General features: G+C 46.9%; 1 pseudogene across 1 annotated transcript; it reads right to left on the bottom strand.

Annotated features, from left to right (window-relative positions):
- Positions 1–3,196: 3,196 nt before the first annotated feature.
- Positions 3,197–5,211, bottom strand: LOC308154488 (protein regulator of cytokinesis 1-like; annotated as a pseudogene). The gene is made up of 3 exons: positions 4,774–5,211; positions 4,211–4,449; positions 3,197–4,058 (listed from the first exon to the last, which is right to left on the bottom strand). The product of its transcript is annotated as a protein regulator of cytokinesis 1-like (transcript).
- Between the last annotated feature and the right edge of the window lie 9,270 nt (positions 5,212–14,481).

Here is a 14,481-nt window from a genome sequence, read left to right as displayed (position 1 = left end):
CCTTCCTCTTCCTCTTCTGTTCTCTGGTTCTCAAGGTCTCTCTGTGTGCCCTGTGGACACACTCTGCCCTGTCGATCAGAAGATCCCTGTAGTGGCACGCCCCTTGCCACCCTCTCATCCTCTGATACGGATCTGTCCCGAATGAGGGACATGGTGTGCCGGTGCCTCCAAAAGGTTGATGAAGTTTCGCAGGAGGAATTCTCCTCCGCCTGCGCAGCTTCTTCTCAAGCTTGGGCAGGCTTTTGTGCAACTCTGACCTCTGTCTCTCCTCTTTTTTTTTTTTTTTTTTTTTTTTTTCTCTGTATTATCATCATTTATTTCATTCCATTGTTTAGAAAGGCATTTTAGAAGGGCTAACTGTCTCTCCTCTTTGAGGAGGGCCCCTCCTCTGTTGGTCAACCTGGTGGGGTCTGTGGCTTTTCTCTCTAGATCCAGGAAGAGCCTCCAGCTGTCCTCCCAGTGGTGGACCCCCTCAAACAGCTCCTTGTGCTCTTCAAAGTGCTGGTTCAGCCTCAGGATCTCACCCTCGTGCAGACCCAGCAGCTCCTCAGTGTACTCCTCGCTAAAGTAGGGAGCGAAGGCCTGCCGCTGTTCAGTGCTGAGGAAGCACATCTACCATAACACAGCTACCTCTGACCGGATGGCCTCGGTGACGTGACGGATGTTCAGCAGTTTGAGCTCCTCCAGACGCCTGATCTCCTCTTGTAACGCCTCCAGGTTCTTCTTCTTCTTGGACTGGACCATGTGATCAGAGAAGGCCCCTCTCTCCTCCTCCGGGACCTGCAGCCGGTCCCACAGATGTATTTTATATGGATTCCATGTCAGGGATATTATACTACCCCAATACATTATACTACCCCTCTACCCCCATATATTATACTACCCCTCTACCCCTATATATTATACTACCCCTCTACCCCTATATATTATACTACCCCTCTACCCCTATATATTATACTACCCCTCTACCCCTATATATTATACGCATACGGACGTCCTTGGGGGCGATGGAGAAGGGCTGGGAGCAGAGGATGTCACACAGGTCCTGGTCCTGCTCGACCAGGGCTTTGAGCCGCTGCATCCTCTGGTTCTTCTCCTTCAACAGAACCTCCACCCGAGTCCGGATGTCCTTCTCCTGCTGGAGCATGCTGTTCCCCCGCTCCTCCTCAACATGGGGTGTGTGCAGTTCCAGACAGAGTGTGTCCAGATCTTTCCTGCATTTCTCCATGCTTATCAGGAGTCTCTTCCTTCGGGACTCCTCCTCAGCAATCATCGTGTCCAGCAAACTTTTGATATGGTTCTTGACCACATGACCTCTCTCCAGTCTCTGGTCTTCTGGGATGCCGATCTCATCCCAGACCTCTCTAGCCTTTTCCTTACTTCCTCCTCGCTGCGGTATGTTATTGCAGGCTCCTGTTGATTCTCTTCTGTCTCCTCAACAACCTGGTTCTCTTTTAGAACTTCAAGCACATTCAGGCGAAGCTCCTTGAAGCTGAAAGTGTGAGATTTCCCATCTCTTGTGACCGACTGCTGGAACAGTTCTTTTGCTCCTTTTGCCTTAAGGACAGACCTGTGGAACTGCAGCTGGGTCACCAAGGCTAGAATCTTTTCTCTTTCAGTAGCCAGAGCTGAAAGTTGGTGATCTATTTCTGCTGCTGAACACCATACACCACCCAATTTTGCTATTTTATTTGTCAGCATGACCTTGTTGTTTAGTTCTTTGTTTTCTTTCTCTCTCTTCTGTTGCTGCTTTTTTCTTTTTTGCGACATTGTCCTAGCAGAAGGCTTCTGTCGCACCAGCATGTCGAGGATGGCAAAGTCACGTTCTGACACAATATTTGTTGTTGGCACATTTCAACACAGCTCCTTGTGCTCTTCAAAGTGCTGGTTCAGCCTCAGGATCTCACCCTGGTGCAGACCCAGCAGCTCCTCAGTGTACTCCTGGCTAAAGTAGGGAGCGAAGGCCTGCCGCTGTTCAGTGCTGAGGAAGCACCTCTACCATAACACAGCTACCTCTGACCGGATGGCCTCGGTGACGTGACGGATGTTCAGCAGTTTGAGTCCTAGCAGAAGGCTTCTGTCGCACCAGCATGTCGAGGATGGCAAAGTCACGTTCTGACACAATATTTGTTGTTGGCACATTTCCAGCATGCGCCCTCACCTCCTCTGAGGGGTCCCAGTACTTTCCTCCTGGAAGCTGATCTGCAGCCTGCCTTTCCAACAGAATAAGCATCCCAGACATCATCAGCTCCAGGGCCTCCTGTGTCATGGTCTGAGGGGAATAAATACAAATATATCAGAATGACCATGCTACATCCTAACATTTGCAGTTACACATAACAGATAGTGTCAAAACCTACGGGACGGCAATTATGTTTTACCAATCAGCCCATGTACGCGTTTCATGGGATAATCTTTCACTGTGTGTGGGTACAGTGTTTCATGAGTGTGACTGTACTGTGCATGCATGCTCACACGCGTGTAGTATGTTTGTACTCATACACACAGTAGGGTCTATGTACAGTTGTCATTCAATATATTTAAATTTGACAGATGCACAATATAAAAAATCACCTGAAACTCTTCATCGCCACTTTCACTGAAGAGTTCCTCGTACAGATCATCTTTGTGGACCTCAACAACTTCCTCGTTGAATAGGGCTTCTGCTTCCAGGAGTGGACTTGCATCTCGGCTCCATCTCTCAAACTGGATCTTCATATCCAACAGATGGTGGTTTAGGCTGAGGATGTTCTTGCCTTTTTGAGAGATGAGCCGCCAGAATGGTCCTGTAACCATCTTATCTATGATGCCAAGTGCTCTCACACCTGCCAAGTGGAGCTAGATGAGCCTCCAGAAGGTGTGGAATGCCCGCTTCATCAGAGCCTCTTACGGTGAATGCTTTGCATGCTGTTGGGACTAAACGCACTGCTCCTGCTTCATTGGTGGTGAAGCTGTGGGTGTTCTTCCCCTCCTGCACAACGACGTCCTCAAAGCTCTTCAAGGCTTTCTTGGCTTCCTCCTCCAGGTTTGCAACAAGGTGCATTTTGCAGTAGAAATTTGACATTGACCCAAGTTGTGCTTTGTTTTCTTCACTTAAACTGTCCCACTTCTCAATGGCAACAGGGATCTTCCCTCAACATCCTCAATCCTCTGTTGAACCCTGGGTTGATTGGTCCCTGAAAAAATCTATATCAATTCAACACATTGGGGTTTGAGTTTGAATTTGAAAAGCTGAGCGGACGGTGCTGTTAGAGTTGGCGCTAGAGATGCTGGAGGTGGCATTGAGCTTTCGTGTTTTACTGGGGGTCACAGTGCCAAGGAACCTCCTTTGAGTTGGTGTTCTGACGGACGTTCCATAGAGCATATCCATTTCTGTCTGCTTGCTTTTCTTCAATTGTCTCTCCAGTTTCTCCTGCTCCTTCTCTACGCGGTGCGTCTCCCACTGCTCCTCCACAAACTGCAGGAACTGCTGTCCGTTGACCAGGAAGTCCCGCCCCTGCTCCTGCTCCCACACGTCTATCTGGGCTTTCAGCTTCTTCTCAAGCTTGGGCAGGCTTTTGTGCAACTCTGACCTCTGTCTCTCCTCTTTGAGGAGGGCCCCTCCTCTGTTGGTCAACCTGGTGGGGTCTGTGGCTTTTCTCTCTAGATCCAGGAAGAGCCTCCAGCTGTCCTCCTAGTGGTGGACCCCCTCAAACAGCTCCTTGTGCTCTTCAAAGTGCTGGTTCAGCCTCAGGATCTCACCCTCGTGCAGACCCAGCAGCTCCTCAGTGTACTCCTCGCTAAAGTAGGGAGCGAAGGCCTGCCGCTGTTCAGTGCTGAGGAAGCACCTCTACCATAACACAGCTACCTCTGACCGGATGGCCTCGGTGACGTGACGGATGTTCAGCAGTTTGAGCTCCTCCAGACGCCTGATCTCCTCTTGTAACGCCTCCAGGTTCTTCTTCTTCTTAGACTGGACCATGTGATCAGAGAAGGCCCCTCTCTCCTCCTCCGGGACCTGCAGCCGGTCCCACAGCTTCTGGACCCTCTCACGGTGGGGTTCATGGATGACTGTGAGGCTGTTTGAACTTCAATAGACTCTCTGGTAATTTACACACAAGACCCACGTTGATCTCTACTCAGCACACACACACACACACACACACACACACACACACACACACACACACACACCTCCGGGTTGGTCCTCCAGGCTGGCTGCTCCCTGGGCCTGGTAGGCTCCTCGCTGGGCCTGGTAGGCTCCTCTTTGGGCCTGGTAGGCTCCTCTTTGGGCCTGGTAGGCTCCTCTTTGGGCCTGGTAGGCTCCTCTTTGGGCCTGGTAGGCTCCTCTTTGGGCCTGGTAGGCTCCTCGCTGGGCCTGGTAGGCTCCTCTTTGGGCCTGGTAGGCTCCTCTTTGGGCCTGGTAGGCTCCTCTTTGGGCCTGGTAGGCTCCTCTTTGGGCCTGGTAGGCTAAAACATGAACAAAAACTGTAATATTCTGCGTTGATGTTATAAACATGTTGGTAAACATCAGCAACATTCATGGATGTATTTTATATGGATTCCATGTCAGGGATATTATACTACCCCAATACATTATACTACCCCTCTACCCCCATATATTATACTACCCCTCTACCCCTATATATTATACTACCCCTCTACCCCTATATGTTATACTACCCCTCTACCCCTATATATTATACTACCCCTCTACCCCTATATATTATACTACCCCTCTACCCCTATATATTATACTACCCCTCTACCCCTATATATTATACGCATACGGACGTCCTTGGGGGCGATGGAGAAGGGCTGGGAGCAGAGGATGTCACACAGGTCCTGGTCCTGCTCGACCAGGGCTTTGAGCCGCTGCATCCTCTGGTTCTTCTCCTTCAACAGAACCTCCACCCGAGTCCGGATGTCCTTCTCCTGCTGGAACATGCTGTTCCCCCGCTCCTCCTCAACATGGGGTGTGTGCAGTTCCAGACAGAGTGTGTCCAGATCTTTCCTGCATTTCTCCATGCTTATCAGGAGTCTCTTCCTTCGGGACTCCTCCTCAGCAATCATCGTGTCCAGCAAACTTTTGATATGGTTCTTGACCACATGACCTCTCTCCAGTCTCTGGTCTTCTGGGATGCCGATCTCATCCCAGATGCCCTTCAAGTGGCACAGGGCTTTATTCAAGCATGCCACAGACTCCGCTGCGAGCACCTCACTCTTCCTCATCGTGAATTCCAATAATGTTATTATTCCTTTTCCAGTCGTGTTCTTGTCCCTGGTAAGGCAGGAAAATCTATCAAAATCTAATATGTTTTTTTACTATGATGTTCTCTGGTAACTTCTAGCTAAACCTTGTCAATAAAGTTCATCAAAGAAATAGGCGTAGAGTGGCTTTTCAAATCAGGTGTATTGAACTGGTAAAAACAAAAATTTGAAATAATCACACACAAATACATAGTCCTGGCCTTCACAAAGTCAGAGAACCTCAGGGGGAGAAATATCACATACTTGGACAAGCTGCCGTGATGTTGGGCTCCACATCATGTGAAAATGCCCACTTTTCTTCATTTTAAACAAAGATATCCACAGTAATTACATTTTAAATAAATTACAAAACTATACAAAGGGGAATATTTCATACATTTCAATGTTAGAGATTCCAAGAAATGCACCATTGTGATGTAAATGTTGTAGTTAAATGTATAATTTGTAACTGCAGAATGTGTATATTTGATACATTGTCAGTCTACATCTATATCAATTCAACACATTGGGGTTGAGTTCATTCAAAAAACACTTTTATTTATAATTGTTTTAAAATGTATGCATGCTGACAGAAATCTTATCTTAATATTATTACTACTACTTCATAAATCTATATCAATTCAACACATTGGGGTTGAGTTCATTCAAAGTAGAGGAGGGATCGAGCTGTCAGTCAGAGGTGGAGAGTTACTAGTCTGTGACAGACAGGAAGCCCATATCCGCAATCAGATCCTCCTCCCTCCTCTCCTCGGTACCGAGCCACCGCTGGTCAGACCACCGCTGGTCAGACCAGCTCCCACCTCGTCTCCTCCGTGCAGGCCCCAACTCTTCCTCTACCTTCCTCTACCTTCCTCTTCCTCTTCTGTTCTCTGGTTCTCAAGGTCTCTCTGTGTGCCCTGTGGACACACTCTGCCCTGTCGATCAGAAGATCCCTGTAGTGGCACGCCCCTTGCCACCCTCTCATCCTCTGATACGGATCTGTCCCGAATGAGGGACATGGTGTGCCGGTGCCTCCAAAAGGTTGATGAAGTTTCGCAGGAGGAATTCTCCTCCGCCTGCGCAGCTTCTTCTCAAGCTTGGGCAGGCTTTTGTGCAACTCTGACCTCTGTCTCTCCTCTTTGAGGAGGGCCCCTCCTCTGTTGGTCAACCTGGTGGGGTCTGTGGCTTTTCTCTCTAGATCCAGGAAGAGCCTCCAGCTGTCCTCCCAGTGGTGGACCCCCTCAAACAGCTCCTTGTGCTCTTCAAAGTGCTGGTTCAGCCTCAGGATCTCACCCTCGTGCAGACCCAGCAGCTCCTCAGTGTACTCCTCGCTAAAGTAGGGAGCGAAGGCCTGCCGCTGTTCAGTGCTGAGGAAGCACCTCTACCATAACACAGCTACCTCTGACCGGATGGCCTCGGTGACGTGACGGATGTTCAGCAGTTTGAGCTCCTCCAGACGCCTGATCTCCTCTTGTAACGCCTCCAGGTTCTTCTTCTTCTTGGACTGGACCATGTGATCAGAGAAGGCCCCTCTCTCCTCCTCCGGGACCTGCAGCCGGTCCCACAGATGTATTTTATATGGATTCCATGTCAGGGATATTATACTACCCCAATACATTATACTACCCCTCTACCCCCATATATTATACTACCCCTCTACCCCTATATATTATACTACCCCTCTACCCCTATATATTATACTCCCCCTCTACTCCTATATATTATACTACCCAGTGGTGTAGTCTAGTTTTTTCTAGTGGGTATACTGTGATTTTGCCCTCCCAGTCAGAGCGACACCTGTCCCGTAGCGACACCCCATAAGCACCACCACACTCACTTATGCATACAGTATGCATCTACACCAGTGTTTGCTGCCTTGGGGGGGGGGGGTGGCATGGACTGTACTTGTACATCAAGCTGCCTCACGCTACAGAAACAGGAGATAGGCTCCTGCCCCCTAAGGGCCGTTAGGCTCGAGAACCATTGGTTCTCAAGGCTACTTACTTATGTGGTCTTGACTACATGTCCACTTTCTCACCTGGTTCTTGCTGTCTCTCTGGTGTGCCGACACCATCCTGCTCTCTCTCCTCCTCCTCTCCCTCTCTATCCTCCTCTCTCCCTCTTTTGCTGTCAACCAAAAGGCAAATATAACAACCAGAGTATTTATAATTTAATAAGAGGTATACATTGAATGCATATCAAATCATAACATCATTCTAATTGAATATTGGGTTGCTGTGGGCAATAGAGTCAGATACTGTCTTTACTTACTCTCTCACCTGTAAGGAAATCGTATGTCCAACTACAAAAAACAGACATTTCCAATGAGTGAGGGTTTGTTCCAATGCTTCAATCCACTGTCCATGTACTGTAAATATACCATTATGGTATTACCATAAAGCCCAATTCTAGCAGAATAAGAAAGATTGTATATATACTTTAAGCAAAATAATAAAGTGCCTCCAGTTAGCTCTTTAGCTGGCATGTGTGCAGCAGACTAGCTCATCTAACCACCTCTGAGCTAGCTAGCTTACTAGTTCTTTGATACTATTATTCACACAATGAAACTATAATCAGACACTTTCTAGTCACAATAATAACGACTAATTTGAACCAACTTTCTCTGTCAGAACACAGTAATTATATTTGCTAACGTTTCAACTTGCTTACTTTCTTCTGCAGAGATTTCACCCTGCAAAAACTCTCTCGCGTCGCACGCGCACACAAAACAAAAACAAAACCATTCTCCAGCGGCACGAAGCTGTGTGTGGAGGTCTGGCCCGCCCGCGAATTTGAGAAACCTAGGATGGTAAGGGGAGGCAGGGCAATACCGCTACCTGATTGGTTGGCGAAGCACTCCCTCATTGGCTGGCGAGACCCCCCTACCATCCTAGGTATCGCAAATTCGCGGCCCGCCCACCCCAAGGCTCTGTAGGGGAAATACTGAGACTAGCATTCTGAACTACTGGTTATGCGATAACAAACATGTCAGAAAGTTCGAAGTAAGTGCTTCGTAACACAGACGGGGTGAATTTTATGAATGAAAGTGAAAGTTCTGTCACAAAACGCCGTTACGTATCCTCGCGCATTTTTTTAGTGGGTATACGCAAATCCTTGTCCTTTCCTAGTGGGTATACGGCGTAGTCCTGCGTATCACGTAGACTACACCACTGATACTACCCCTCTACCCCTATATATTATACGCATACGGACGTCCTTGGGGGCGATGGAGAAGGGCTGGGAGCAGAGGATGTCACACAGGTCCTGGTCCTGCTCGACCAGGGCTTTGAGCCGCTGCATCCTCTGGTTCTTCTCCTTCAACAGAACCTCCACCCGAGTCCGGATGTCCTTCTCCTGCTGGAGCATGCTGTTCCCCCGCTCCTCCTCAACATGGGGTGTGTGCAGTTCCAGACAGAGTGTGTCCAGATCTTTCCTGCATTTCTCCATGCTTATCAGGAGTCTCTTCCTTCGGGACTCCTCCTCAGCAATCATCGTGTCCAGCAAACTTTTGATATGTTTCTTGACCACATGATCTCTCTCCAGTCTCTGGTCTTCTGGGATGCCGATCTCATCCCAGATGCCCTTCAAGTGGCACAGGGCTTTATTCAAGCATGCCACAGACTCCGCTGCGAGCACCTCACTCTTCCTCATCGTGAATTCCAATAATGTTATTATTCCTTTTCCAGTCGTGTTCTTGTCCCTGGTAAAGCAGGAAAATCTATCAAAATCTAATATGTTTTTTTACTATGATGTTCTCTGGTAACATCTAGCTAAACCTTGTCAATAAAGTTCATCAAAGAAAGAGGCGTAGAGACATTAGGCTGATTTGTGCATGATAGTCGCGCGTTTTGACCTAGTTCCATGTAACATTTCCCCCCCTTGATGGTATATGACGATATAGCTGTATAGCGGCACTTATTAAACAAAAACAACCCGCAATCTAATCCGAGCAGAACTTTGTTCTTATGTAATATTATTGATGGATGTGCCATTTTTGATGGAGAGCGGTGGATTTGAGCATGTAGTTGACCAATGCCGTGGACAGCCAGCGTTCCTGTCACATCGTATTTCGGAACGCCATAACAATAAATGTCTGCTCCCTGTCTAATGTTAGATATTTACTTTACAAGTTTTAAGGGTGATCTGTGCATGATAGTGCTGCTTTTTGATATAATTCATGTCGCATTTCCCCCCGTTGAGCTGTATAGCAGCACTTATTAAACCAAAACAACTGTTATCTATCTATTAAGTTAAGTAATGTATAAATAAATGTGCTGAATTGATATGCCCTTTTGTGTTTTCATGTATATACCGGTATATGCAGGGATGTTCAAAGTATTTTACTTTCAACCAGGTATCTGATTCTGATCACCTGTAGTCACTTACTTAACTTAATCATAGGAACTAGTTAACCCAATTATTGTTGCACTGAAGCAGGTGGTTGATTGACTGTGTCCCCTTGTCTAAATGTAAGAGGTATCCTATGGTTGTCTATTGGTGATGTTAGGACTGACTGTGTGTACCCTTGTCTAAATGTAAGGGGTATCCTATGGTTGTCTAGTGGTGATGTTAGGATTGACTGTGTGTACCCTTGTCTAAATGTAAGAGGTATCCTATGGTTGTCTAGTGGTGATGTTAGGACTGACTGTGTGTACAGTCTAAATGTAAGGGGTATCCTATGGTTGTCTAGTGGTGATGTTAGGATTGACTGTGTGTACCCTTGTCTAAATGTAAGGGGTCTCCTATGGTTGTCTAGTGGTGATGTTAGGATTGACTGTGTACCCTTGTCTAAATGTAAGGGGTATCCTATGGTTGTCTAGTGGTGATGTTAGGATTGACTGTGTGTACAGTCTAAATGTAAGAGGTATCCTATGGTTGTCTAGTGGTGATGTTAGGATTGACTGTGTGTACCCTTGTCTAAATGTAAGGGGTATCCTATGGTTGTCTAGTGGTGATGTTAGGATTGACTGTGTGTACCCTTCTCTAAATGTAAGGGGTATGGTTTATGGACGGTGGGGTGGGGGTGGGGGGTGGGGTGGGGGGGCGGCCCGGGGGCGTGCCGGGGATATCCCTTATTTTCGGGAAAATATCCCTTATTTTCAAATCCCAATGTTGACAGGTATGCTCTGGCTCCGTTTTCACCCCTAATCTCCGTTTTGCGCGTTCACGTGTAGCCTGGTCCAACCAGTGCTTTTACATTCATCATCGAGGTACAGCTTACCCTTTTTTTAGACATAGCTGAGTCAATCGATTTCATTTTGTGATGAAGTCATTTATTCGTTTTGCATAGTTATCGGTGAAGTAGGTTTCAAAGTCCGCGTCTCCTTTTTTACGCGTTAGCCGCTTGAAACTCAAACTGGGACGTGGCCAGATTTCTGTACAGCCTCCTCAGCCCAGTGGGCCTCCAGCGCAGCGACCGCTTCGTCCACCTTGGAGCGCAGGAACTGTGGAGACTCCAGCATGCGGAGCAGGTCAGAGTTGTCCATCTCCAGCAGCATGCCAGTGACCTTGGGAGCGATGCTGGGGTGCATGCTGTGGATAGATGAGAAGAGACGCTCACCTGGAGGGAGGGGGAGAATAAATATCAGTAACAGTAATTATACTAACCTAATGGGGGATTCATTGAAACAAACAAATAGACTCGCCTATCATTTGCTTCAGGTCCTCATGGGGAACGGCAGCCAAAATGGAGTCAGTCCGAAGCTCCTGGTCATGGATAGCAGGCTGCTGCATGGGGATCTGTGGCTGGGGAGCCATGTGCTGCAGGAGGTGTACACCAGCTGTGTACTTGTTACGGGGCACAGTGTGCATCCGTGCTGTAGCTGCGTCTGCACTGGCAGGGTGCTTTCTCAAGGCCTGGGTAGCTGAGAGGGAAGATAATCATAATCAAAGGGATATTTATGGCAAATGTTTGGATAGTGCTCTTTGGGGCAGGATTACTTCACTAAATATACTGACCCGCGCGCTGAGAGGTCATCATAGGGGGAACCAGGGAGGGCGTGGCCTTCATAGCGTTGAAGGTCTTAGGCCTGGTAGCCGACGGACACATGGCGTTGGTGGGCGTGTTCTGGAAGTGCTGAGGAGGTGTGTCTAGGAGATGAGTGGGTCTCAGCTGAGCCAGCTGGTTGGTGAAGTCCGGTGCAGCCCAGTTCTGGGCCTGTGGAATGGCCGCCATGAAGAACCCAGGTGGGGGAGCAACCTGGTAGGGGTTGATGCCTGGGTTGGGAACGGCGCAGCCGCTGGCCATACTCTGCACGTGCTGGTTGGTTGCGCGAGCCTGGCGCTCCTCCTTGCCCTGGGCCAGGGCCACGTACAGGGGCTTGGTGGCCACGATGCAGCCGTTCATCTCGGTCACGGCCTTGGTGGCGTCCTCGGGGGAGGAGAAGCACACGAAGCCGAATCCCTTGCTGCGTCCGCCCTCCGTCATCACCTTTGCGCTGGTGATTGTTCCGAAGTGGGAGAACTCTTTGTGCAGCTGCTTGTCGTCCAAACAATCGTGCAAGTTCTTGACATAAAGATTGACACCCTGGTAGAGAGAAACTGTGTTTTACTAAGATGTTTTTCATGCCTCAAATACATCAACAATGCTTACCAAGATTATGAGCTTTCTGATACAGTATATGTTTGTTCATATACACACACCTGGTATCTGGTCCTGTGGCCCTGATTTATATGCTCAAACTGGCGCTTCAGCACAGTCTGGCGCTCTCCTCTCTTCTGGGCACGGCCCACGTAGACCCGCCTCCCATTTAGCTCCTGGCCGTTCATCTCATCAACGGCCCTTTTGGCATCCTCATGCCTTTCGAAGTCGACAAATCCAAAACCCATGGATTTACCAGCGTCATCGGTCATGACACGGACACTCAGGACTGGTCCAAATCTTTCAAACCTCTCCTGAAGGCGTCGGTCGTCCATATCCTCTCCGAAGTTCTTGACATACACGTTGGTGAACTCTCCGGCCCTGGATCCGAGTTCAGCCTCTTGTTCTTTGCGTGATTGGAAGTGTCCGACGAACACTTTTCTGCCCTTCAATAACGTGCCGTTGAGTCTCTTAATCGCTCTCTCAGCAGCCTCCTGGGTGTTATACTGCACAAAGCCATAGCCTTTAGCATTACCATTCGCGTCAGACGCTACCTTGCAGGAAAGGATGCTCCCAAACTCCGAGAACGTGTCGTAGAGGTGCTTGCTGTTGAACGTCTCCACTAAATCCTTAACGAAGATGTTGCCGACCCCACTGTTCCTCCGAGAAGGGTCACGCTGAGACCACATGATGCGCATAGGTCTTCTGTTGACGACATCAAAGTTCATGGTGTCCAGGGCACGCTCTGCGTCAGCTTGCTGTTGAAAGTTGACATAGGCATACCCAAGAGATTGTTGTGTTAGCATGTCCCTGCACACCCTTGTAGAGACGATCGGGCCAGAAAGGCTGAATTTCTCATGCAGCATTTCCTCAGTGGTATCCCTGTGGAGATCTCCTACATACAAGGAGGCCATCCATTGAATAGGCGCACTAGGATTCATGTCTTCAAATTTTTTGGGGAAAAGAACGAATAACGTTTATCTATCTAGCTCTTCACAGATGAATTGCAGGTAAATGAACGGCATGTGTACTCTAGCTGGATTCTAGAACTCCAGCTGCATGTTCTACATGGTTGTCATCACTTTGGCAATTGTGACATCCACAAGGACTGTATGTGATGTGTGTAATGTTTTAGAAGAATTCTAACTTCAGACATTGTGACCTCACAGTCCATAGCCAGGGTCCATTTTGTCAGCAAACCTATTTAGGGGTTCATGAGGAATTCCTTCTCCAGCAGATGTATTTAACATGAATAAGGACATTGGAGAGAGAGGGGGGGGGGGGAATAATTAAATTGTAGAGTTGACCTATATTCATCACAAATCATGTCATCGCAATCAGACAAGTTGAAATATGACTCAAAACTTCCAAGTAGCATAGAACAACTTATTATAGAAATTAATTAATAGAATTAATTAAACTAATTTGTTTGTTCATTTTCTACAACAACTGTTCAACGTAGAAACATACAGCACATTGTCACATGTTTAAATAACCTTTTTCTTATACATTACTGTGTATAGACATAAAGCTACAGATTTCATATATTGCTTCTAGCCGTTTCCCTTTTTCTTTTCAGTAAAACTCTTTTATGGTTTATGGATACCCAAGTGTATCAAAGTTCGCATTTTGGTGGCAAAAATACCAGAACTGTCCCATCTCAATGCTTTGTAATATAACTACAGTAAACAGATAATAATAATAATAATAATAATAATAACTTTTTATTTGTATAGCGCTTTTCCTGCAAACGTTGCAGCTCAAAGTGCTCCAATCCGGTAGAGTGGCTTTTCAAATCAGGTGTATTGAACTGGTAAAAACAAAAATTTGAAATAATCACACACAAATACATAGTCCTGGCCTTCACAAAGTCAGAGAACCTCATGGGGAGAAATATCACATACTTGGACAAGCTGCCGTGATGTTGGGCTCCACATCATGTGAAAATGCCCACTTTTCTTCATTTTAAACAAAGATATCCACAGTAATTACACTTTAAATAAATTACAAAACTATACAAAGAGGGGAATATTTCATACATTTCAATGTTAGAGATTCCAAGAAATGCACCATTGTGATGTAAATGTTGTAGTTAAATGTATAATTTGTAACTGCAGAATGTGTATATTTGATACATTGTCAGTCTACATCTATATCAATTCAACACATTGGGGTTGAGTTCATTCAAAAAACACTTTTATTTAATTTACAATTACTTTAATTGTTTTAAAATGTATGCATGCTGACAGAAATCTTATCTTAATATGATTACTACTACCGTATTTTCCGCACTATAAGGCGCACTTAAAAGCCTTTAATTTTCAAAAAAAACGACAGTGCGCCTTATATATGGATCAATTGGTTAATTTGTTGATCCATACTGGTTGTACACGGCGCTCAAGGCGCTCTGTCAAAATGTTTCAGTACGACTGGTAAACTACAAAGCCGCACCGCTTGCAGCATTACGGTAATCAGTAAACACCAAGTAGAAGCGTCTCTACAGTCAATCGAATGAAGGCAACAGCGCGAGCACGGGACATGAACATCGATGAATTTCGAGGCGGTCCTTCTTGGTGCTTTCAACTTGAAGTTTTAAAGTACCCACTCGATATAATAAACAACAGTTTAACGATCACTAAACACTTATAATTTGTGTATTGGATTCATTATTC

This window comes from Nansenia antarctica (genome assembly GCF_963989245.1).
Source record: "Nansenia antarctica genome assembly, chromosome: 3".
Taxonomy (NCBI): Eukaryota; Metazoa; Chordata; class Actinopteri; order Argentiniformes; family Microstomatidae; genus Nansenia; species Nansenia antarctica.
The sequence above is the reverse complement of the archived record's forward strand: the minus strand, read 5'-3'. Positions and strand labels throughout refer to the sequence as shown.